The sequence below is a fragment of the Chiloscyllium plagiosum genome, chromosome 1 (genome assembly GCF_004010195.1).
Source record: "Chiloscyllium plagiosum isolate BGI_BamShark_2017 chromosome 1, ASM401019v2, whole genome shotgun sequence".
Classification (NCBI taxonomy): domain Eukaryota; kingdom Metazoa; phylum Chordata; class Chondrichthyes; order Orectolobiformes; family Hemiscylliidae; genus Chiloscyllium; species Chiloscyllium plagiosum.
The window spans coordinates 90,731,141-90,758,552 of NC_057710.1; the positions used below are offsets into that span (position 1 = coordinate 90,731,141).

Below are 27,412 nucleotides of genomic sequence, written 5' to 3' on the forward strand. Positions count from 1 at the left end.
GAATACGGGTTTTATTACATTTGATGTTAACACATTCCGAGCATGTAAGAGACTTAAATATACACTCTGGTTAGTTGTAGGTTAGATTAGTAGATAGTTGAGTTTTGTCTGTTTGTTTTTTTTTTTGGTTTTTTTTTGTTGTTTTGTTTTTTTTGTCAAATTTTGGCTATTGTATATTTGAGCTAATTGTATATCAATGTTTATATCTGAGAGTTTTGTTTATTTTTGTAAACTTGTAAAAATGTTAAATTTCTAATAAAAATATCTATAAAAAAAATATAAAAGTAGTAAATTTTGGTTTACTCCCAATGCCAAAATCAAATGAGGGAAGGAACAAAAGGTTAAAGAAGATAAATCAATGACTGAAAATCTGGTATTAGATTAGATGATTAGATTACTTAGATTACTTACAGTGTGGAAACAGGCCCTTCAGCCCAACAAGTCCACACCGACCCGTCGAAGCGTAACCCATCCAGACCCATTCTCCTAACACTATGGGCAATTTAGCACCGTCAATTCACCTAACCTGCACATTTTTGGATTGTGGGAGGAAACCGGAGCACCCGGAGGAAACCCACGCAGACACGGGAAGAATGTGCAAACACCACACAGAGAGTCACCTGAGGCGGGAATTGAACCCGGGTCTCTGGCGTTGAGAGGCAGCAGTTACTGCATACTCTGACTCTCTGTTGTCTGTCTTCTAATTGACATGCTCGCCTCACATTCAGAGCCTTCCCCCATCAATCCTTCCATTTACACTGCTACTTAGAATTCGTCCATTCCTCCACTCAATCAACATAAAGTCTCCCTTAACAGAATGAGCAAATCTCCCTTCTAAGATATTAGTCCCTTTCCAGTTTCGGTTAGATCTATCCATTTTGAACAGGTCTTTCAAAAGACATTCCAATTAGCCAAAAACCTGAATCCCTAAACAACAAAAGGTATGAGACAGGAACTTTCAAAATTTGATTGGAGTAGACTGGTAAAAGAACGTTGCAGATAAAAGGACATCAGAGAAGGTGGAAGCATTCAATAGTGTGATGACGAATGTTCAGACTAAAGTTCCTGTTACAATGAAGGGTAAGGCTGGTAAGAGAGGGAACAATGGATGAATAAAGATACTGAGGTTCCAGTTAAGAATAAAAGAGAATCTTATTCTAGATATTGACAACTTGGTTCATTTGAATCTCTTAAATCAATATAAAAGAATGTAGGAGCATTCTTAAGAGATAAATCAAGAAGGCAAAGAGGGAATATGAGATAGCATTGGCAGATAAGGTTAAGGATAATCCAAAGAGATCCTACGAAAACATTAAGAGCGAGAGGCTAACTAGAGAGAGGGTAGAACCCCTTAAAGATCAACAAGGTCAACCAGGAGATTGGAGAGATACTAAATGAATATTTTACATCAATATTTACTGTGGAGAAAGAAATGCAATCCAGAGAATGGAGAGAAATAGACATTGATGTTTCAAAAACAGTTCACATTACAGAAGAGGAAATTCAGGAGGTCTTAAAGAATATAAAAGCGGATAAATCTCCGGGCCCTGATCTAATGTATCCCAGAACGTTGTGGGAAGTTGGGGAGAATATTACAAGACCCCTTGCAGAAATATTTGCATTATCTATAACTAAGAGTAAGGTGCCTGATGACTAGAGGGTGGTTAATGTTGTACCTTTGTTTAAGGAAGGTTGTAAGGAGAAACCGGGGAGCTATAGACCTGTGAGTCTGACTTTGATTCTGGATAAATTGTTCGAGGTGATTATAAAAAATAGGATTTATGGACATTTAGAGAGGTAAACATTGATTAAGGATAGTCAGCAGGTTTTGAGTGAGGAAAATCATGTCTCTTCAAACTTGATGGGGTTTTCTGAGAAAGTTATCAAAATGGTGGTTGGTGGCAGAGCAATAGGTATTGTTTTCTTGGACTTTAGTAAAGCCTTTGACAATGTTTCTCATAGTAGACTAATTAGTAAAGTTAGGTCACATGGGTTTCAGGGTGAGCTTGCCAATTGGATACATAATTGGCTTAACAGTAGGAGACAGAGAGTAATGGTGGAGGATTGCTTTTTGGCCTAGAGACCTGTCACCAGCATTACTTCACAGGGATCAGGTTCTGAGTCCTCTTTTGTGTGTCGTTTATATAAATAAGTTGGATGAGAATATAGAAGACATGGTTAGTGACTTTGCCGATATCACCAAAATTGGTGGCATAATAGACAGGCTAGAAGATTTTCTAAGATTACAAAGGGATCGTGGTTGAATGTATCAACAGGCTGAAAAATGGCAGATGGAGTTGAATCCGGATAAATGTGAGGTGTTGCATTTTGTTTCCATGCTGTACATCTCTATGACTCTAAGGGTAGGGCTTATACAATTAACGCTTGGGGTGTTATAGTGGGTAGTGTTGTAGAACAGAGGAACCTGAGGTGCAGGTACATAATTCTTTGGAGGTTGCGTCGCATATAGAAATGTTAGTTAAAAAGGCATTTGGCATGCTTGCCTTCATTGCTCACTCCTTTGAGTATTGGAGTTGGGACATTATTTTGAGATTTTACAGGACATTGGTGATATACTATGTTCAGTTGCAGTCTCCCAGTTATAGGAAAGATATCTTAAAGCTGGAGAGAGTTCAGAAGAGATTTACCATGGAAGTTGCCAGGTATGGAAGGTTTCATTTATAACGAAAGGCTGGTTAGATTTGGACTTTTTCCATTGGAGGATTAGGAGGTTGAGAGGTGACCTGATAGAAGTTTATAAAATAATGAGAGATATAGATAGAGTGGATGGTAGTTGGCTTCTCCCTAAGATGGAGAATTTCAAAACCAGGGGGCACATTTTTAAGGTGAGAGGAGAGAGAGAATTTAAAAAGAAATAAGAGACAAACTATTTTACACAGAGGGTCATTCATTTGTTGAATGAACTTCCTGAGGAAGTAGTGAATGCTGGTACAATTACAATGTTTAAAAAGACATTTGGATGGATACATGAATAGGAAAGGTTTGGAGGGATATGGGCCAGGAGCAGGCAGGTGAGAGATAGAAAGTGGAGCAATTTTGTAGTAGAATTACAAACAGGTGCAAAAATTATAAGTAATGCCACTGTCACACTTCAATTATGCTCACACAGACTAGGATAACAATAAACCACAGTAAAGACACAGGAGGTTTTGAAATCTATTCAGTATAATTTCAATGACCAGTGAGCATAGAAGCAAAGCTGAATTTGGTTCTGCAGAATGTGTTGGGTCCAGAGGAGGGGAACATTTAAAAAACAGCGATTGTAACATAAAAAGTTTTAAATTAAGTATGAGAAGCAACAATGAAAAATCTACAGTAAAGCTATGAAATTGGAAGAGTAACTATTTTAATGCGTTGAACATGGATCTATACTCAATAAACAAGAATGAAATATAGGCAAAAGTGAGGACTGCAGATGCTGGAAACCAGAGTCTAGATTAGAGTGGTGCTGGAAAAGCACAGCAGGTCAGGCAGCATCCGAAGAGCAGGAAATTCAACGTTTTGGGCAGAAGCCCTTTATTAGGACTGGAGGCAGGGTGGAGAGATAAATGGGATGGGGGGGTGGTGCTGGGGAGAAGGTAGCAAGGACAGGTCATGAGGATGGTGCTGAGCTAGAGTTTGGAACTGGGGTAAGGTTGGGGAAGGGGAAATGAGGAAACTGATGAAGTTCACATTGATGCCTGGGGGTTGAAGTGCTCCGAGGCAGAAGATGAGGCGTTCTTTCTGCAGGTGTTGGGTGGCGAGGGAGTGGCGGTGGAGGCGGCCCAGGACCTGCATGTCCTCGATAGAGTGGGAGGGAATTGAAATGTTGGGCCACGGGGCGGTGGAGTTGATTGGTGCAGGTGTCCCAGAGATGTTCCCTAAAGCACTCTGCAAGGAGGCGTCCAGTCTCCCCAATGTAGAGGAGACCGCATCGGGAGCAACAGATACAGTAAATGACATTGGTAGATGTGCAGGTGAAACTTTGATGGATGTTGAAGGTTCCTTTCGGGCCTTGGATGGAGGTGAGGGAGGAGGTGTGGGCACAGGTTTTGCAATTACTGCGGTGGCAGGGGAAGGTGCCAGAACAGGAGGATGGTTGTTGGGGGACATGGACCTGATCAGGGAGTCATGGAGAGAACCTGTATATATGCTGTACTGTTCTAATAATCTATTTGAAAGCATAAAATATCTTAAATCTGTTACATTTTCTTCTTAATCCAGAAATCATTAATCTTAAAGATAGAAAAGCTAAGAACATTTCATCTGCAAATAGCTGCTGCTCTTTATCACAACAGTTACACAACTAGGTTTGGTTTCGAGCTTGTTCTTGAAGACAACCAAGAATTTGTCAAGTAGCTGCAAAATGAGCATCATCAAGTAATAACTGCTCTATGGCTATTGACGGAAGGTCCTGTATTTGCTTAGCTGGAAATGTAAGGCAGAAAATGATTCAATACATGGATGTTCAGTACTTGTACAAACAAAATTCGTAAGTTTAATGAATTACAAAAAAGGAAGTTCATAAATGTAGTCCACAAGCTGTAGTAACTTAAAACTGTCAGGGACAGCAATGTCTGGACCAGATACAAGTAAACATTTGTGATCTGTTAAATTACACTCTCTCCCTATCAAAACACTTCTGTCTCTCTCGAAAACCCTATCAGTTAATATTCAGAAAATCTTGGTCTAGTTCACTTTGGAGTGCAAAAATAACCCTTGGTGTCTTTACTTCAACCATCTTCTTAGATGCTTCTCTCATGTCTTCAACCTCATATCTTCCAAGTGTTCCGCAGGGATCAGTACTGGGTCCACTTTTACTTGTCATTTATATAAATGACTTGCAGGAGAATGTGGTAGGCATGGTTAATAAGTTTAGTGGTATAGTGGACAGCAAAGGTTATCTAAGACTTCAAAGAGATCGTGATCAATAGGGTCAATGGGCTGAAGAGTGGTGGATGGAATTTAATTTGGATAAATACGAGATATTGCATTTTGGTAAAACAAACTAGGTCAAGATTTATACAATTAAAAATAGGGCCTTGGGTAGTGTTGTAGAAAAGAAAGACCGAAGAATTCAGGTACATAATTTTTTGAAGTTTGTATCAGAGATAGACAGGCATTTAGCACACATGTCTTCATTGCTCAGACCTTTGAATATAGGAGTTGGGACATAATGTTGAAGTTGTACTGGACATTAGTGAGGCCTTTCTGGAGTACAGGTCATTCTGGTATGCAGGTCATTCTGGTATGCAGGTCATTCTGGTATGCCACGCATTTCATCAACGTAAATTAGCTACAATGAGATTGACAAATTGTGGAGAGTGTTTGGATAATGTGAACTTTCTACTGAACAGGTATAGTGATATTCTACAGCCTAACTTTCTATAGCACGAGGTTACAGAGGAACCTCGTGCTATACCAGAATGCCCTGCACTGTGTCCAATCCTGGTCACCCTATTACAGAAGTCTATTATTCAGCTGGAGAGGGTTCAGATGAGATTTACCAGGGTGTTGCTGTGAATGGAAGGTTTGAGCTCTAAAGAAAAGTTGGATATACTAGGACTATTTTCACTGGAGCATAGGAGGTGTGATCTTATAGAGGTTTATAAAATCATGAGGGGTATAGATAAGGTGAATGGTAGGTGTTGTTTCCCTAGGGTGGGGGATTTCATGACCCGGGTGCAAATTTTTATGGTGGGAGTAGAGAGACTTAAAAAGAAGACATGGGGAGCAATTTGTTTTTTGCACAGAGTGGTTTATGTGTAGAATGAACTTCCAGAGGAAGTGGTGCATGTGGGTTGGGTTTTTTTGTTAAAAAACGTAAGTACATGAATAAGAAAGGTTTAGAGGGATATGGGCCAAATGCAGACAGGTGAGTCTAGTTTAATTTGGGATAACAGTTGGCATGGGTTGGTTGAACCAAGGGGTTTGTTTCCATGCTGTATGATTCTATGATATGTTAGGGGTGAGGCTAAAGGCAACAGCCAAGCAAATGGGTTCTAAATTCTAAACCATATTTGTCATCTTTCATCCACTCCACGGACAACATACTGAGCAACAACTTTTTAACTTTATGGAATGCAAGTTCAGAATATATGGAAGAGAGTTTTGAGAAGCAATTACATGAACAAAGCACACGAGATAAGAAAATATTAATCTTCATTACAACTAGTCGCATCAACACATTTGTAAGCTTTTCTTTATTTTTTTAATATGATGAGGGTAATCTGGCTAGGCCAACATTTATTGTCCATCCCTAATTACCCTCAAGATGGTGGCAAATTGTCTGCAATGCTTCAAGAAAACAATGAGATACTATTGCAGGAATTCAGTTCCAGAATTTTGACCTAGTTACATTGAAGTAATGCCAATATATTTGCAAGACAGCATTGATTGTGGCTTGGTGGGGATCTTGTATATGGTGCTATAGCACATGGCAGCAGTGTGAACTATCTACGAGATGCACTGCAGAAATTCAACAAGGCTCCTAAGACAGCACCTTTCAAATTCATGTCCACAACTATGAAGAAGGACAAGGGCAGCAGAAACACGGGACCATCATCAGCTCTAAGCCACTCTCAAATTATGTGGAAATATATATAACCTTTCCTTCAGTGTAACTGATACTGGAACAAACTCCCTCATAGCATTATGCGTCTACCTATACTAAGCAGACACAGACACATCAGTTCACAATTACCTTCTCAAGGATAATTAGGCCCAGCCAGTAAAGCCAACATTGCAGGAATGAATGAAAACAAAAGATGTTAGTCACTACTGCCACTGTGTATCTATGGTGGAGGGAGTGAATGCTGAAAGGAGTAGTTAGAATGTCAATCAAGAGAAGCTCCTGCTGTTGTCCAGGGAAATGAGGTTCTACTACACTTCTTATTTATGCCATGTAGAGAGTGGATATGCTATAGGGTGTCAGGAGTTGAATCAGTCACTACAGAATATCCAGCCTCTTCCAGCAAAGGACTTGTATTATATTTTGTATGCACTGCATTTATGACTCCAACCAGTGGAGAGATCTTTTCCTGATTTCCATTATCTCTCGACTTGCTAAGGTTCCTTGATGCTACACTCAATCAGACACAGCTGTCAACAGCAGCTACTCTCTCCTCTTCTCTGCAACTTTGGGAGTAAAGCAGTAGTAGTGCCAAATGGTAATGCAACTGGCAAGTGAGGTGTGAAACTGAACTCTGGATCAATCAGAATGTCACGGCTTCACATGGATAAATTCAGTGTGAATGAATGGCTGAGAAAATTGGGATCAGTTGAGAGGAGGTTGATTATATGAACACTCAGCAGATTATCCCACAAGGGAACCAATGTCTCAAACAAGAGATCAAAGGTATAGAGTGAGAGGAGGTAGGCTCAAAACTGAGATGAGGAGAAACTTTTTTCGGAGGGTTGTGAATCTATGCAAATCACTGCCCAGAAAACAGTGGGAGCAGAATCAATACCAGACTAGTGAAAGAAATAGATACATTTCTGATGAAAAGCACTATAATAGAGGGCTATAGCGAGCAGGTAGGAGAGTGAAGTGGAGGAGAAGATCGGCCATGATCATGGTAAATGGCAGGATGGGCTCATAGGGCTGGATTGCCTACTTCCACTCTTAATTCCAATGTTCCTATGAGAATGAAGCGAAGAAGTTAGTGAAGAGGCATCCGCCAAAGAATTCTTCCCCAGAATCTCTGTACTGTGGAAATGCTGGTTCTCATCTGAAAGTTTTAACTTTCTACTGTCACTATCAGATTTTTAAAACTCAAAAGTTGGGATTACTACACATTTTTGCTTCAATGGGCCTGGTTGTGCTCCTTGGTTTGCATTGCTGGAAAAGCACAGCAGATCAGGCAGCATCCAAGCAACATTTCGGGCATAAGTCCTTCATCAGGAATCCTCTGATGCTGCTCCTCGGATACTGCCTGACCAGCTGTGCTTTTCCAGCAACACACTCTCAATACTGATCGCCAATCCTCACTTTCTCCCTTTGCTCCTTGGTTGCACAATTTTAAAAGATTGTAAATGTGGTTGATATCACTATGATTGAAGATTACGGTTAGAAAAACTTATACACTTCACGTAAGTTCTAAGCAAAAGTTTTAATCAATTAACAGCAATATATATTCAACATTTGTTGAGACTTCTCCACACTTGCATTGGAACTGAGAGTATACATACTGTTAAGCATATAATTTTCTTATGCAATTGTCTTATCCTTATGTGACTTTTAAAGTTTTATGCAGAACAGCACAGTGGCTCAGTGGTTAGCATTGCTGCCGCATAGCGCCAGGAACCCAGGTTCGATTCCAGCCTCAGATGACTGTCTGTGTGGAGTTTGCACATTCTCCCAGTGTCTGCGTGGGTTTCCTCCAGGTGCTTCGGTTTCCTCCCACAATCCAAAGGATGTGCAGATTAGGTGAATTGGCCAAGCTAAATTGCCCATAGTTTTCAGGGATGTGTAGATTAGATGCATTAGTCAGGGGTAAATGTAGAGTAATAGGGTAGAAAATTGGGTCCGGGAAGGTTACTCTTCGGAGGTTTGGTGTTGACTTGTTGGGTCGAATAGCCTGTTTCCACACTGCAAGGATTCTATGATACAGCACTGTGAATTCTGACAGGGCCAGAATGTGGCTGAATATATAACCCACTGGTTTATATCATTTGATTAGAACAAACAGACCAGAAACAGACATGCAGTTTCACAAGACACTATTGTTAGAGGAATACAGCTACCACCACACTGATGACAACAACAATCGTTTTGGATTAATATTTAACAAGTGGACAGAACTAGAAAAAAAGTCAGCAATCCTCAGAATTTCTTTTATGAAACAATTTATTCTTGTTCAATTCACTAAAGCTAGTATTTCAGTAGGGCAAAGAATTCCACCCCACCAGCTTGTTATTGAATCAGCCCTCTTCTTTCCCAAAGGCATAATGCATCTTGAAGATAAGGTGAATTTTCTCAATTTAAGCAGAAAAATATCATTTTTTCAGAACTCCAAACTGAAGACTGTTGGTTAGCTCTGAATAAATTATGTGTGACGTGGTTGTTGAGATAATGGACATTGCAAACTATCAAAGATACCACAGGCGATTCAAAGAACATATCAGAGAAGGCCCTCTGTCAGCTATCACATCCTGTGTGACAGCACAGTGGCTCAGTGGTAAGCCTCACATCACCAGGGACCCAGGTTCGATTCCAGCCTTGGGTGACTGTCTATGTAGAGTTTACACATTCTCCAGTGTCCTTGTGGGTTTCCTCCTGATGCACCGGTTTCCCTTCCACAGTCCAAAAGATGTGCAAGTTAGGTGAATTGGCCAGGCTAAGATTTGCCCATAGTGTTTAGAGATGTGTAGGTTAGTTGCATTAGTCAGGAGTAAAATGTAGAATAATGGGTTTGGGTGGGATACTCTCTGGAGGGTTCGTACGGACATGTTGGGCCAAAGGGCCTGTTTCCACACTCTAGGGATTCTATTGAACTCTTTAAGGAATGCTGCTAATATTCACTGATCCAAGTGTTGATTTGAAGCTTAAAGGAATAGTTTCAAAATATATTCTCATTTGCTTTAATTTATTCCCTACGATCAAGATCACCAAACACCCCTTCTGAATTTCATTGAAATTCTATATGAAATCAAATTCTTGAATTTCATAGAAATTTACTTGTTGAAAATTTTAATGCTCCATAAATTAACAATGTATTTTTGAAGCTAAGCAAAATAATTCAAAACATAGAAATTATAACTGTAATAGAATTGTTGTCTCAAAGAGAATTTAATACAGATATAATGTGTTGATACTAGCATTTCTGTAAAACTAAGGTTAAATTTAAAAGCCCTCATGGTGCACATGCAAGAACTTAATTAGAGAAGAGATAAAATTCATTATTTATCATTTGCAATTTCAAGATTACCAGTTCGGGGATGTTTTCATGCGTTCTTCTAGTACTCGAATCATCAATGCGTTCTTTGCAATTGGCATGTGTCACCATAATGGCTCAGAGAAAACTCAACTAGGAGAAAGTGAGGACTCCAGATGCTGGGGATCAGAGCTTAACAATGTTCTGCTGGAAAAGCGCAGCAAGTCAGGCAGCATCAAAGGAGAAGGAGAATCGACGTTTCGGGCATAGTTGCTCAACAATGAATTAAGTCAAGGTTTTTAAAAGTAGTAACACATTAACCTACTGACAGGCTTCTCGTAATGTTTTGTCCTAAAATCAAGACCAGCATAATTATTTTAAAAATCATCTTAATTCTTCTCTCACCGGCATCCCTAACCTTTATAATGTGATAACAATGCCACTACCTGCCCTCAGCATGAATCCAAAGCACAGTAATGAAAACCTAATCTCATCCAGTGTCTCTATATTTATTTCTGGTTGGTATAGTTGGAAACCATGAATAGTAATCCCATACCAAAGGTAGGCTTGGGTTAACGTTTGCTCAGTTTGTTTAGGTCACATCATAAGATCAGAAGACTTAGGAGCAGAAATTAGACCATTCGGCTCATCGAATCCACTCCACCATTTAGTCATGGCTGATAGGTCTTTCAAGCCCATTTTCCCACCTTCTCCTTGTAACATTTGATCCCCTAGGCAATCAAGAACTTAACTAGCTCAGTTTTAAATGTGCTCAATGAACTGGCCTCTACAGCCTTCTATGGCAATGAATTCCACAGATTCACCACTCTGGCTAAAGACGTTTCTCCTTCTAAAGAAGTTTCTCCTTCCAGAGAAGGGTGATGGCCAAATAGTATCTAGAGTTAGCCTAGTTTGTATGTGGGAAGCAGTACTCATCATTAGATAGGTGATTAAACATTCAATTGGAAAGAGGAATTCTTACATTCATTACATACTTTGTGACAGGCAATCCTTGGGGCTTGTTTTCCTGAGTTCTATCCTTGATTTATCCCTGAACCAACATTTGTACAGGAAAGTATTTGAGGATTTACCACACAGTGACCTGGGAAGTCTTGATGTGTACATATAGCATATTGCACTTGTCTACATTATAACAGAAATAGACCAATACTTCATTGACTGCAGAGTACTTCAGGCTGGTTAGGCAACATGAAAGATGCTGTACAAATACAACGTTAAAAATGATGCAGAATACAGAAATGCAAATTAGCTAGCTGGTAAATTTTTCTTTCCCCGGTGCAAGCATAAGAGGTACAGTTAGTAAGTTTGCAGATGACTCCAAAATTGGAGGTGTAGTGGACAGTGAAGGGGCTTACCTCAGATTACAACAGGATCTGGACCAGATGGGCCAATGGGCTGAGAAGTGGCAGATGGAGTTTAATTCAGATAAATGCGAGGTGCGAAAGCAAATCTTAGCAGGACTTATACACTCAATGGTAAGGTCCTAGGGAGTGTTGCTGAACAAAGAGACCTTGCAGTGCAGGTTCATAGCTCCTTGAAAATGAAGTCGCAGGTAGATATGATAGTGAAGGTGGTGTTTGGTATGCTTTCCTTTATTGGTCAGAGTATTGAGTACAGGAGTTGGGAGGTCATATTGCGGCTGTACAGGACATTGGTTAGGCCACTGTTGGAATATTGCGTGCAATTCTAGCCGCCTTCCTATTGGAAAGGTGTTGTGACACCTGAAAGGGTTCAGAAAAGATTTACAAGGATGTTGCCAGGGTTGGAGGATCTGAGCTACACGGAGAGGCTGAACAGGCTGGGGCTGTTTTCCCTGGAGTGTCAGAGGCTGAGGGGTGACCTTATAGAGGTTTACAAAATTATGAGGGGCATGGATAGGGTAAATAGACAATGTCTTTTCGCTGGGGTCGGGGAGTCCAGAACTAGAGGGCATAGGTTTAGGGTGAGAGGGGAAAGATATAAAAGAGACCAGTGGGGCAACTTTTTCACATAGAGGGTGGTACGTATATGGAATGAGCTGCCAGAGGATGTGGTGGAGGCTGGTACAATTGCAACATTTAAGAGGCATTTGGATCGGTATATGAATAGGAAGGGTTTGGAGGGATATGGGCCAGATGCTGGCAAGTGGGACTAGATTGGTTTGGGATATCTGGTCGGCATGGACGAGTTGGACCGAAGGGTCTGTTTCCATGCTGTACATCTCTATGATTCTAAGTGTTTTGGCATTGGAAAGCTTTTCACTGTCTTGATTGTTTTCCCTTGTAATTTTATGATTGATCATTCAGTCTGTAAACTCAGAGAATCAAGGGTGTATATCCTCAATTTGAATGAGTTTCTGTGCATGTGCATGGCCTAATGCAGGTAAAGGGAAAAAGAGCTGAATTCCAGAGATGAGGGGAGAATGACAGCTCTTGATGTCAAAGCTGAATATGACCAAGTACAATATCAAGGGAGCCCTAGCAAAACTGGAATCAATGGGTATCAGGGGGCGAACTCTCCGCCATTAAATTCATACCTGGCACATAGGAAGATGGTAATTGTTGTTGGTGGTGAGTCATCTCAGTTCCAGAACATCTCTGGATGACTTCCTCAGGGTAGTGCCCAGAGCCAATCATCTTCAGCTGCTTTATTAATGACCTTCCCTCCATCATAGCGTCAGAAGATGTTTATCGATGATTGCACAATGTTCAGCACCATCCATGACTCCTTAGATTCCAAAGCAGTCCATATTAAAATACAATAAGATCTGGACAATATCCAAGCTTGGGCTGACAAATGCCAAGATACAGTCATGCCACACAAATGTCAGGCAATGACCATCACCAGAAAGAGAAAGTTAAACCAAAACCCCTTGACATTCAATGGTGCTCCCATCACTGAATCACCCACTATCATCTTGGGGGTTATCACTGACCAGAAATTCAACTGGGCTCATCACATAAACAGTGACTAGAAGAGCAAGTCAGAAGCTAGGACTTAATAAGTGACCTCCTGACTCACCAAAGCCTGTCTATCATCTAAAATGCTGAGTCAGGAGTGTGATGGAAAACTCCCCATTTCCCTGGATGGATGCAGCTCCAACAAAATACAAGAGGCTTGATAACATTCAGGGCAAAGCAGCCCATTTGAATGGCACTTAATCCACAAGCATCCACTCTCACCACCACTGACACTCAGTAGCAGCAGTGTGTACTGTCTATAAGCTGCACTGCAGAAATTCACCAAAGATCTTCAGACAGCATCTTCCAAACCCATAACCACTTCCATGTAGAAGGATAATGGTAGCCGATACTTCAGAACTATAGCACCTGCAAGTTATCCTCCAAGTCACTCACCATCCTGACTTGAAATATATTTGGTCCTTCGGGCCCAAATCATGGAAGTCCCTTCAGAAGGTGGACTGCAGCAGTTTAAGAATGTAGCTCACTACCACCTTCTCAAGTAGGACTAGGAAAGGGCAATAAGTGCTAGCCAGCCAGCAACACCCTATTGCACAAATGAAGTTTCAAAAAGTATAAAATACAATGTGGGTGATTGGTCAGGAATTCACTAGCATAGTTAAGTCCAAGGTTGACAAAGTCAGAAATGAGGATTTCAGTAACATATGAGGTGAGTGAAGGGAAAGGTTCGACAATAATATGAAGGTGGAAATAGGTGGTCCTTGTGATGCACTAGAGTCATAGAAATGTACAGCATGGAAACAGACCCTTCGGTCCAACCCGTCCATGCCAACCAAATATCCCAACCCAATCTAGTCCCACCTGCCAGCACGCGGCTCATATCCCTCCAAACCCTTCCTATTCATATACCCATCCAAATGCCTTTTAAATATTGCAATTGTACCAGCCTCCACCAGTTCCTCTGGTAGCTCATTCCATACACATACCACCCGCTGTGTGAAAAGGTTGCCCCTTCGGTCCCTTTTATAGCTTTTCCCTCTCACCCTAAATCTATGCCCTCTAGTTCTGGACTCCCCACCCCAGGGAAAAGACTATTTATCCTATCCATGCCCCTCATAATTTTGTAAACCTCTATGATGTCACTCCTCAGCCTCCGACGCTCCAGGGGAAACAGCCCCAGCCTGTTCAGCCTCTCCCCGTAGCTCAAATCCTCCAACATTGGCAACATCCTTGTAAATCTTTTCTGAACCCTTTCAAGTTTCACAACATCTTTCCCATAGGAAGGAGACAGAATTGCACGCAATATTCCAAGAGTGACCTAACCAATGTCCTGTACAGCCGCAACATGACCTTCCAACTCCTGTACTCAATACTCTGACCAATAAAGGAAAGCATACCAAATGCCTTCTTCAGTATCTAACTACCTGCGAGTCCACATTCATGGAGCTTTGAACCTGCACTGCAAGGTCTCTTTGTTCAGCAACACTCCCTAGGACCTTACCATTAAGTGTATAAGTCCTGCTAAGATTTGCTTTCACAAAATGCAGCACCTCGAATTTATCTGAATTAAACTTCATCAGCCACTTCTCAGCCCATTGGCCCATCTGGTCAAGATCCTGTTGTAATCTGAGGTAACCCTATTCGCTGTCCACCACATCTCCAATTTTGGTGTCATGTGCAAACTTACTAATTGTATCTCTTATGCTCGCATCCAAATCATTTATGTAAATGACAAAGTAGAGGACCCAGCACTGACGCTTGTGGCACTCCAATGGTCACAGGCCTCCAGTCTGAAAAATAACCCTCCATCACCACCATCCTCTGTCTTCTACCTTTGAGCCAGTTCTGTATCCAAATGGCTAGTTCTCCCTTTATTCTGTGAAATCTAACCTTGGCAACCAGTCTCCCATGGAGAACCTTGTCGGATGCCTTACTAAAGTCCATATAGATCACATCTACTGATCTGCCCTCTTTGGTACTTCCTCAAAAAACTCAATCATGTTTGTGAGACATGATTTCCCACGCACAAAGCCGTGTTGACTATCCCTGATTAGTCCTTGCCTTTCCAAATACATGTACATCCTGTCCCTCAGGATTCCCTCCAAAAACCTGCCCACCACTGAGGTCAGGCTCACTGATCTGTAGTTCCCTGGCTTGTCCTTACCACCCTTCTTAAACAGTGGCACCACGTTAGCCAACCTCCAGTCTTCCAGCACCTTACCTGTGACTATCGATGATACAAATATCTCAGCAAGAGGCCCAGCAATCACTTCTCTAGATTCCCAGAGTTCTAGGGTACACCTGATCAGGTCCTGGGGATTTATCCATTTCAAGACATCCAGCACTTCCTCCTCTGTAATATGGACATTTTGCAAAATGTCACCATCTATTTCGCTACTTTGCATATCTTCCCTATCCTTTTCCACAGTAAATACCAATGCAAAATACTAGTTTAGTATCTCCCCCATTTTCTGCGGCTAGACACAAAGGCCGCCTTGCTGATCTTTGAGGGGCCCTATTCTCTCTCTAGTTATCCTTTTGTCCTTAATGTATTTGTAAAAACCCTTTGTATTCTCCTTAACTCTACTTGCCAAAGCTATTTCATGTCCCCTTTTTACCCTCCTGATTTCCCTCTTAAGTATTCTCCTACTGTCTTTATACTCTAAGGATAAACTCGATCTATCCTTATATATGCATCCTTCTTTGTCTTAATCAAATCCTCAATTTCTTTAGTCATCCAGCATTCCCTATACCTACCAGCCTTTCCTTTCACCCTAACAAGAATACATTTTCTCTGGATTCTCGTTATTTCATTTCTGAAGGCTTCCGATTTTCCAGCCATTCCTTTACCTGCAAACATCTGCCCCCAAACAGCTTTCGAAAGTTCTTGCCTAATACCGTCAAAATTGGCCTTTCCTTTTCCATCATTGTTTTAAATCTAATAGAATTATAGTCGCTGGTCCCAAAGTGCTCCCCCACTGACACCTCAGTCACCTGCCCTGTCTTATTTCCCAAGCATAGGTCAAGTTTTGCACCTTCTCTAGTAGGTACATCCACATACTGAATCAGAAAATTTTCTTGTACACACTTAACAAATTCCTCTCCATCTAAACCTTTAACACTATGGCAGTCCTAGTCTCTGTTCAAAAGATTAAAATCCCCGACCATAACCACCCTATTATTCTTAAAGATGGCGGAGATGTCCTTCGAAATTTGTTTCTCAATTTCCCTCTGACTATTAGGGAGTCTATCATACAATCCCAATAAGGTGATCATCCCTTTCTTATTTCTCAGTTCCACCCAAGTAACTTCCCTAGATATATTTCCAGGAATATCCTCCCTCAGCACAGCTGTAATGCTATCCCTAATCAAAAAATCCCCCTTCTCTCTTGCCTCCCTTTCTATCCTTCCTATAGCATTTGTATCCAGGAACATTAAGCTGCCAGTTCTGTCCATCCCTGAGCCATGTTTCTGTAATTGTTATGATATCCCAGTCCCATGTTCCTAACCATGCCCTGATTTCACCTGCCTTCCCTGTTAGGCCCTTTGTATTGAAATAAATACAGTTTAATCTATTAGTCCTACCTTGTCCCTGCCTGCCCTGACTGTTTGACTTGCTTCTGTTCTCTACTGTACCAGTCTCAGGTTGATCTCTTTCCTCACCATCTCCCTGGGTCCCACTCCCCCCACCTTACTAGTTTAAATCCTTCCGAGCATCTCTCGCAAATCTCCCTGCCAGTATATTAGTCCCCTTCCAATTGAGGTGCAAACCGTCCTTCTTGTACAGGCCACTTCTACCCTAAAAGAGATTCCAATGATCCAAAAATGTGAATCATTCTCCCTTACACCAGCTCCTCAGCCAAGCATTCATCTGCTCTATCCTCTTATTCCTGCCCTCACTAGTTCATAGCACCTGGAGTAATCCAGATATTACTAAACTCAAGGACCTCCTTTTTAAATTTCAGCCTAACTCTCTGTAATCTCCCTTCAGAATCTCAACCTTTTCCCTTCCAATGTCATTGGTTCAATGTGGACAATGACCTCTTGCTGGCCCCTCTCACCCATGAGAACATTCTGCACCCTCTCTGAGACATCCTTGATCCTGGCACCAGGGAAGCAACACAACATTCTGATTTTTCGCTGTTGGCCACAGAAACGTCTGTCTGTACCTCTGACTAGAAAGTCCCCTCACACAATTGATCTCTTGGAACCCGATGTACCCCTCATTGCATTAGAGCCAGTCTCAATACCAGAAACTTGGCTGTTTGTGCTACATTCCCCTGAGAATCCATCACCCCCTACATTTTCCAAAACAGCATACTTTTTTTGAAATGGGTATATCCACAGAAGGCTCCTGCACTAGTTGCCTACCTCTCTTACCTTTCCTTGAGTAAACACATCTATGTGACTGTATCTGAGACTTTCCCCCTTTCTATAACTGCCATCCATCACATACTGTTGCTGTTGCAAATTCCTCATTGCTTCTAACTGTCTCTCCAACCGATCCATTCGATCTGATAAGATTCGCAACCAACAGCATATATTGCAGATATAATCCGCAGTAACCCTTAAACTCGCTTTAAACTCCCACATCTGACAAGAAGCGCATATCACTGTACTAAAAGTCATTTTTGCTCCTTCACAATCTACAGACCCAGAAAATAACACTGTCTTATTACTCTACAAAACACTGCCCCGGTTAAATTAATAGCTATGGCTTATATTTTAAGTTTAATCAAGAAACAGATCTAAAAAAACATAATCAAGAAAGGACCCACTCTACTCACTATTGCAGTGAGGTCACACTTAAAAACAATACACTTATCTGCTTCTGTGCTGTGTACTTCGCCCAACATCAGTTGTGAATTTCACTGTTTGTTAATTTTCCCAGACGCACTTCAACGTCCAGCGATACATGAATTCAAACAGCAAAGGCAATAACTGTACAGGTTAACTGCTGTGCCAGTTTCTTTCTCTCTCTCTCCTGCACTGACCTCACCATGTGCTTCCTTTGTCTGTTCTTCTCCCTTTTAAAACTGCTGTTGTTTTGACTTTTTTTCCTAAGTTCAAAAACAATGCAACTGCATATAAAACATTAATTGCTGCTCCTGGAATTCGAGGAAATCACCTCCAACACCTAAAATATCTCAATAAAGGTGCAGCTGTTACGGCCAGAAATTTTTCCCGTCCTCCACTTTAGATTCTAACATGAAGCCAAAAGCTCACCTCAGGGTCAAAAGACAAACCAAGATTTCAGTGGCTTAATCTGATTTAAGCTCAGATTCCTTGCTTGGGGATGGGATGGAATCAGTAACTGGGAAATGGTGTTTGGAGCAGAGATGGAAAACAATACCTTTAGATTTCCCAAAATGTACTCAGGGTAAATTTCAGCTCACCCAGAACTGGATGTTGGAATAGTAGTCTGAAAAATTAGCAACAATGGCAGAATTATGAGAGCTGGTGAGACAGATCAGAGTTGCATCAGTATACATGTAAAATCTAATGCTGAGTTTTTCGATGTTACCATGGTGCAGAACCATGACGACAAATAGGAAGGGGATAAGTATAGATGCATGGGGTATGTTGGAGGTAACAGTACAGCAGCAGGAATTTAAGTCATTGCAAGTGATTCTATCCATCTGTAACTAGAGAATGGAACTTAGTCAATGATATCCCACCCTGCTGAATAATGGGAAAACATTACAGGAAGAGTTAAAGATGTACTGAACTTGACCAAGCTCAAGTGGCCTCCTACGTCAGCACAGCATATATCTCCTCATGCCCACAAGGAAAACATCCCGCCTCAGGCGACTGACTATGTGGAGTTTGCATGTTCTCCCCGTGTCTGCGTGGGTTTCCTCCGGGTGCTCCGGTTTCCTCCCACAGTCCAAAGATGTGCAGGTCAGGTGAATTGGCCATGCTAAATTGCCCGTAGTGTTAGATATAGGGGTAAATGTAGGGGTATGGGTGGGTTGCGCTTCGGTGGGTCGGTGTGGACTTGTTGGGCCGAAGGGCCTGTTTCCACACTGTAATGTAATCTAATGTAATCTAAATCCTCCTCAAAAGAATACTGCTGACCGACAGCCACTGAAGCACTTCAATTGACAGGACCTCAAAAAAGATCACCTGAAATCTCAGTCCTTACTGAGGCATCTAATAAATCTACAAACTGACAATTCCACTGCCCCTTGACACTCCTCCAATTTTGACTACAAAGTTTACCAATTACCATCTGGTAACTGACCAGGGTAAAGACCCTGCATTAACGATTAATTTTCAAACTGACAGCAGCATTGACAAGGTTATATTTTATTGCTTATGCTTAGATACAGAGAATTTGAACTGTTGCCATTGGTGTAGCAAAGGTTCACCAACACTGTTTGCTGAGTGGGTTTTGAGACCATTTTCAGAGTCAGTGGTCAGAATAGATTTCAGTCATGGATTCAGGCAGCTGTCATTCACTGACCAATTAAGTAAACCTTTTTTTTATAAAAAGCACTGACAGCATCATGAACACTAAATGATAATAGCTTTTTGTTTACAGTTTTACGTAAACTGAACTCCAATTCTCAAGATTTCACAATAATACCTGAACTAACATTTTCTCAATTTTATATTGAAAAGGACTACCACAAGTCTAGTAAGACAACCACTACACAATTGTATCTTCAGCATGCTGTGATATTGAGCCAGATTAAGAGGATCCTGGATCAAAATCATTAGAAATCAGTGGGAAAACATTCCAATGACTGAAGTCATACATGGCAAAAACTACAATGGCTGTGATTTTTGCAAGCGAACAATCTTCACTCTGGACACTACTACAGGATCACTTTAGTGTAGGCTAGGGAAAGGAAGATAGCACAGTTAAATATATGGCTAAAGAGCTGGTGTAGGAAGAATGTCGTCGAGAGCAGGTGGGATCTGTACAAGGAGGACAGGGAGGAGCTGGAGGGGCACCAATATCCAGACAGGAAAGTTTGCTGGTGCCACTTAGGGGTGGGAATCAGAGCAGCAAGTGAAATGAGAGAGTAAGGCCATTATGCCTAAGAGGAAGAACAGATTAGGGAGAAGTTACTGAACATGGCAGGACTGGCGGTCTGAAGTCTATTTGTTTTTATGTGATGAGGATGACAGGATAAGGCAGATGATCTTCGAGCGAGAATTAGTACGTATAATTATGTTGTTTTAACTATTGTAGAGATTTGGTTTGGGGGGGGGGGGTGGAAAGCACGCAAGATACAAGAATGGCAGCTTCACATTCCAGGATGTGTGTGTTTCCGGCAAGATAGAGAGGGATATACAAAAGGTGGGGGAGTTGCATTACTGATTAAGGAGAATATTACAGTTGTTTGGAGAAGGTACACCTTAGAGGCACATCCAGCAAGACCAGGACAGAACTCAGGAACAGAAAGGACACAATGGGATTGTACACAGATATCCCAACAATTGGAAGGCGATAGAAGAAAAAATATACAAACAGATTATGGAAAAATGTAAAAACAACAGGGTTGTTGGCTGTGCAATTTGTAACTGGGACTTGGATGGTGGATGGGGAAGGGTGGATTCCGTTAAATGTATCCAGGAGGGTTTCTCGAAACCATATGTAAATAATCCAACTAGGGATGGGGCCACACTACACTTGGGATTGGGGAATGAATCTGTTTAGGTAATTCAAGTTTCAGGAGGGGGAACATTTTAGGAAGTGACCATAATTCTCTAAGTTTTGTTTACTTTGGATAAGGAGAAGCGTAGTCCTTGGGTGAAAATACTAAATTGGGGGGGGGGGGGGGAAGGCTAACTACATCAATATTAGGCAGGACCTGGGGAATGTAAATTGGGGCAACTATGAGATTAAATCCACACCTGGCATGTGGGAATCTTTCAAAGGCTTGTTGATTAGAGCTCAAGACTAGCATGTTCCTGTCAAAAAGAAGAATGAGAATGGAAAGATTCAGGAACTTGGATGACAAGAGAATTTGAGAGTTTAGTCAAAAAGAAATAGAAGGCAAACATAAGGTTTTAGGATACTGAAGATAGATAAAGCCCTCAAAGAATGTAAAGAAAGCAGGGAAGATCTCAAGCAGGGTTAAAAGGGGCCATGAAATAACAGGAAATTCCCAATGAGTTTTATAATATATAAAGGAACAAGACGATAGCTGGAAAAAGGCAGGACCACAGAAGGACAAAAGGAGGGAATTTATGTGTGGAGCCAGAGGAATTGAGCGAAGTCCTTAATGAATGCTTTGCATCTGTATTCCCAAAGGAGGAAGATATGGTGGATGGTGAGTCTCAGGAGGGGTCTGTTAATATTCTAGAGCATGTCAATGCAAAATAGGCAGTAGTGATGTGTGTTTTGAAAAGCATTAAGGTAGATAAATCCTCCATGACCTGATGAGATCTATCCCTGAATACTGAAGATGAGGGAGGAAATTGCTGGGGCCTTGTGTGAAATCTTTGGATCCTCTTTAATCACAGGATACGTCTTAGAGGACTGAAGAATAGTTGATACTGATTTTTTGTTTAAAAACGGCAAAAAGATAATCCGGGAAATTACAGGCTGGTGAGCCTTACGTCGGTAGAAGGGAAATTATTCGAGAAGGTTTTTAGGGACAGGATTTACACACATTTGGAAAAAAATTGATTTATCAGCAAAAGGCAGCACAGCTTTGTGCAGGGGAGGCCACATCTCACAAAGTTGACTGAGGTTTTTGAGGAAGTGACAAAAACGATTGACGAGAACAGGTAGACGTTGTCTATAGGGACTTCAGTAAGGCCTTTGACAAGGTCCTTCATGGAGGGTGATACAGAATGTGAATTTACATGGGATCTGCTGAGATCTGGTAAGACGGATTCTGAACTGGCTTGGTCATAAAAGACAGTAGCAGTGAAAGGGTGTTTTTCTGACTGGAGATCTATGACCGTTCGTGCTTTGCAAGAATCAGTACTTCGGTATAACAGATTTGGAGGAGAAAGTAGGTACTCTGATCAGTAAGCTTGCGGATGTCACAAAGATTGGAGGAAATGCAGATAATGAGGCTGGACCATTAAATATATTCAAGGTCAAGACAGACAGAATCAAGGATTATGGAGATGAAACAGAAAAGTGGAGTTGAGTATTATCAGATAGGCTGTGATTTCATTGAATGGTTGCACAGATGAGATGGGTTGAATAACCCACTTCTGATCTATTTCTTATGGTATATTTTTACATTTTTACACAGCTCTCTCTCATTCTCCAGTTTTTTCTTCCTTATACGTTTTTAGTCCATTCTTTGTTGACTTAGCACTATGTTTTGCAGAATTATATACTTGTTCTTTCAAGTTTCCAACTAGTTTTATCTAATTTATACACAGATTTAAATCATCCATGATTATTGCTGTACATCACACCCTATAGCATCAATACTTTTAAGCCTAACTGTTACTTTCACATTGTATCTTGTAGTGTGCCTTTGGTCACGATGACATGATCCACTTCCCTTGCTTTTTCTGAATGGGAGTAAGCTTAAATTTCATCATTAAGTGGTTCAGAAAATGTAGCACATTGGGGTCAAGTGAAACATCATTTCTGGGAACCAAACTTAAATATAATTGAGGCTGATTAAGAACCTACAGTTGCAACAATTCTAAATGAAATCAGTTTGATCAGCATTAAAGCAGGGAAAAGTGTCACAAGTTCATGGGATAAAATAGTTGATAATTTAGCTAAGCCAGATCTTTTGGTCCAACTTGTCCATTTGCCACCCATCCAAATGCCTTTACATTCAGACAACTTACCAATAGATGTACCATCGGGCATATGAAGCAGAAGTAGATCACTTAACTTCTTAAACCTGCTTTGTCACTTGATAAGATTATGGTTGATCTTTAACGTGGAATCAAATTCTCTGTTGTGTACCCACATTATCTTTTGACACCCACTTCTGCTAAGGTTATGCCGACAGATCATGAGGAATTGCCCACATCAATTATTGTGTGGATGGTTCTACTCATGAGGATAATGTGAAAAAAATCTGAATGAGTTGACAGAGCTGCTGGCGAATTAGCCTTCTAATTTCTGAAATCATGTACAACAGAATCAGGTTTTATGGAAAAGATTGGACAGCTTATCAGCCACGAACTGGAAACTAAAAGCAAAAGAAAGATCAAGTGATTGATGGTTGCAACTGATGGTTGTCTAGACAGGAATGCAGAGTAAAATTAGAGTCTACAAACAGAGCACTTTTTTTTAAATGAAGGTGAGATGTGAGATTGGGTGAATGAAGTCAGCGAAATTTTCATTTACTGTTCACTTGCTGTTGATAAAATAATAATTTGTACCTGATCTTGTTTCATCAAATGCTTTTTGGTTTACCTTTTGAAGAACTGGAGGAGCTCTTTTGAATGCCAAAAGCTGTTGTTAACAGAACAAAATAGACGAAGCCTGCAGATTTAGGTTCTAAAACCACACAGGACAGGCAAAAGTCTTAATGAAAGACTAAGGGTGTTTTCAACAGAGGGCAGAGGATGCTATAGAGCTTAACTGGAGATGACAGGGTTTCATAACGAGATTCATTGTGGTGCACCAGAAAAAGGTCATTAACAACATGCAGAAAGACTCCGAAGGGACAGAGAAAAATGGTGAATAGATCAAAGGAAGGGTAAAGAACAAAAAAGGACAGTGATGATTATCATTTTATATTTATAGCTGTGCAGATGAGCAAATGTAAATGCCATACAACAGTCAAGGAAAAAAAAACACAGATGGTGGGGGCTGTGACGCCTCCCACAAACAATAAGGAGAAAATTGATTGACAGAGTTTAGAAGCCAAGTATGGGAAACACCCACTCCCATATGAAAACCTGTTGCCTTGAGGAAAGTTAGCCGCCATGACCATGATATCGAAATAAAAATGTCTTAAACATGGAAACCTAAGAGTAAGAAGGAATCGAGTGAAGGACAAGAACAACGAAGCGCAATTGATAAGGTCACACATGTTCAAATTTATTCCGGGGAGAAACAGACACTGCTTAATGCAGGGCAAGGGTAAATAGGCAAAGTCTTTTCCCTGGGATTGGGGAGGCCATAGGTTTAGGGTCAAAGGGGAAAGATATAAAAGAGATCTAAGGGGCAACTTTTTCACACAGAGGGTGGTACGGGTATGGAATGAGCTGCCAGAGGAAGTGGTGGAGGCTGGTACAATTGCAATACTTAAGAGGCATTTGGATGGGTATATGAATAGGAAGGGTTTGGAGAGATATGGGCCAGGTGCTGGCATGTGGGACCAGATTGGGTTGGGATATCTGGTCGGCATGGACGGGTTGGACCGAATGGTCTGTTTCCATGCTGTACATCTCTATGACTCTATAACAGCTCAAACATCAGAGTGATACATTGAATTCTGGATACATTGAGTGAAGTGCAGGAATTTCACTCAGTGTGCCCCAAAGATATGCATGCCCTGGTAAAGAGGTCTCTGGAATATGATGCCAGATCATCTGAAAGTATGGCCTGAGGTAGAAAAATCACAAGTCCATAAGGGAATAGGTAGTTCAAAGGAATGGAGATGGAAAAGCTGGGTAAAGGGGAGACCAATTGAAGACATAAAACGTCCATCTCCCAAAATAAAACAATAAGTCAGTAACAGATTTGCTACCGTTTTCAGTCTGCACAATGTGTAGTTCTCAGGATAGAAAGATCAACAGAATGATGAAATATTCTTAAAGCTGCTAAAAGAAGGCTTTGAAGCCATGCAAGAGAAGTTACATGGATGGATTGTAGGTAGGTGATAACATCAATGTAGGTATCTGATGGGTTGAAGGTTGAACCATCAGAACATAGGTTTTATTTTCTTAGTCATAGTCATGCTATGCCAGCATTTATTATGCATATCTTAGTGCCTGAAAGGCAGTTAAAAGTTGTCCAATTTGCTTTGGAATCACTTATAGATCAGATAATAACATCAATCTCCTTCCCTAAGTGAACCAGATTTTTTTTCTGACAATCAACAATTTTCATCATCACATTAGACTCTTAATTTCAGATTTTCTTTCTCCAGAATTCAAATTCCATGATTCACGATGGCTGGATTTGAACCAAGTCCCCAAAACAACATTACCTGAGTCACTGGATTAACAGTCGAGCAATAATACTAGTTGTCATCACAAGATAATAGCAGTAGACAAAAGTATTTCAATGGATCACTTCCAATGCACAGGGAAATACCTACTGTTTTGCCATAATTAACTATTTGCAATGTCAGTGGAAATTTATTTCACAGGAGATTGTTCAGCCATTAGAAAATCCCGAGATAAGGCATGTCATTGCAAATGGCTTCAGATCAGGGAACATATTTTACAGGACAAGTGATTAAGGAAGTGTGTAAATTGCTGAGGATAAAGCATAAGTTTCACATCCCCTACCACTTGCAGAGTTCAAGCATAGTTCAGCAGAAGAACACATTAAAGAAAACTGTAGCAAAAGCCATTTAAGAGACTGGATGGGGATTGGCCAATCCATCACATAGCATCCTAATGAAACTCTAGATAACACCAAATAGGATGACCAGATTAACACCATTTGAGTTACTGACAGGAAGTACAATGAAATTAACAGGAAACGTCACTGGTAATGAGGAAGCAGTTTTACAGATCTGAGCAAACATGGACTGAGTCAGGGAGTTATGGGTCAGCAAATTTTATACAGCACAGAAATACAGCAGGAACAGAAATGGGCTGAGATACCTCGGGTCGGAGATAAAGAAATGGCATAAATCATGGCAGAGAAGCCAGATTCTCATCAAAATTGATAGGATCTTATGAAGTTATGATGAATAGCGATACAAGTATCGTATAGATAGGAAAGGAAAAGGTAATTGGAAAGACATATTCAGAGCTGAAACACATTATCAAATGATTTTGTTTTTAGCATTAACCACAATAAGTGATCATGAAAAGCTGTTAAATCTTCATTTAAAGCACAGCTATTAGAATAATTATAAAGGCCATCGCATTCACTATTTCATGATTTGTCGTAGCACCGAGTAATAATAGAGTTGCCCAAGACTGCTCAAAAACACTTTAGGACAACTTGTCATTCCAGATTTCTGAACTGGATTACAGTGTATAACAGATTGAAGAATACATCTTCTGAACCCAAATCAAATGCTAGAAGACATATGTACCCATATGTCAGGTGGAGAAAACAAAAGACATTTCTTCATTTATCTTTTCAATCTTTCACAGAGCGGTTGTCCTTTCACTGTGGACATAATTTTTGTACAAAATGTAGCTGTAAAATGATACAGCCTGATTTATATTTGCAAAACAAAACTTCAACTTCAAATCCAGAAAAACCAGGGCAAGGAGACTTTAGTGAACTGGCTCCCACACATCACCAAACCCAAAGAAAACTTTTCACAGTTTACACAGGATATGACACCAAGATGTTCTATATAAAATTGTTCACTGACTACTTTTCCAACAGGCTAATAGAGTCATACAGCACAGAAACAGATCTTCAGTCCAATGAGTCAATGATGAACACAATCCCAAATTAAACTCGTCCCACCTGCCTGCTCGTGGCACATATCCCTCCAAACCTTTCCTATTCACGTATCCATCCAAATGCCTTTTAAACATTATAATTCTACCCACATCCAACACTTCTTCAGGAAGTTCATTCCACACTCGAAGCACCCTTAATGTAAAATATTTGCCTCATGCCTTTTTTAAAATCTCTCTCTTCTCACATTAAAAACTTGCCCCAATCTTGAAATTCCCCAATCTAAGGAAAAGACAACTACAATCAATTCTCTCTATATCTCTCATTATTTTATAAACTGTCAGGTCTTCTCTCAACTGCCTACACTCCAGTGAAAAATGTCCAAGTCTATCCAGCCTTCCTTTAACTCAAACATTCCACACCTGGCAACATCCTGATAAGTCTCTTCTGAATCCTCTCCAGCTTCATAATGTCCTTCCTATAACTGGGCGACCAGAACTGGACATAGTGTGTCACCAATGTCCTGTAAAATCTCAAAATAATGTCCCAACTCCTATACGCAAAGGACTGAGCTAGGAAGGCAAGCATCCCAAATACCTCTTTAACCATCCTGTTAATATGTGACAAACTTTAAAGAATGATGCACCTGCACCTCAGAGAGAGAGAAAGAGAGAGCGAGAGAGAGAGAGAGAGAGAGAGAGAGAGAGAGAGAGAGAGAGAGAGAGAAAAAGAAAGAGAGAGAGAGAAAAAGAGAGAAAAAAAAGACAGAGAGAGAGAAAGAGAGAGAGATGGGATATAAGCCTGTGAGAGGGTGCATGCGTGGGTGATGTATGTATGTGTGTATGAGAGAAGGTCTGCGTGATTAAGTGTGTGTGTGTGCGCGTGAGAGTATGTCTAGTGGGGTCACCTGTAGTGTGACATGAACCCAAGATCCTGGTTGAGGCCATCCTCATGGGTACTGAACTTGGCTACTAGCCTCTGCTTGGTCACTTTGCATTGTTGCCTGTCCCGAACACCTCCTTGGAGGATGGTCACCCAAAGATTCGAGGTGAATATCCCTGACTGCTGAAATGTTCCCCAACTGTGAGGGAATACCCCTGCCTGGTGATTGTTGTGTGGTGTTCATTCAT

The 27,412-nt window shown here is 40.9% G+C and overlaps 1 protein-coding gene across 4 annotated transcripts in view; it reads right to left on the bottom strand.

Annotated features, from left to right (window-relative positions):
- Positions 1-27,412, bottom strand: part of LOC122550611 (phospholipid-transporting ATPase VD-like) — a 223,966-nt gene that overhangs the window by 139,893 nt on the left and 56,661 nt on the right. The gene's annotated exons all lie outside the window — the stretch shown is intronic.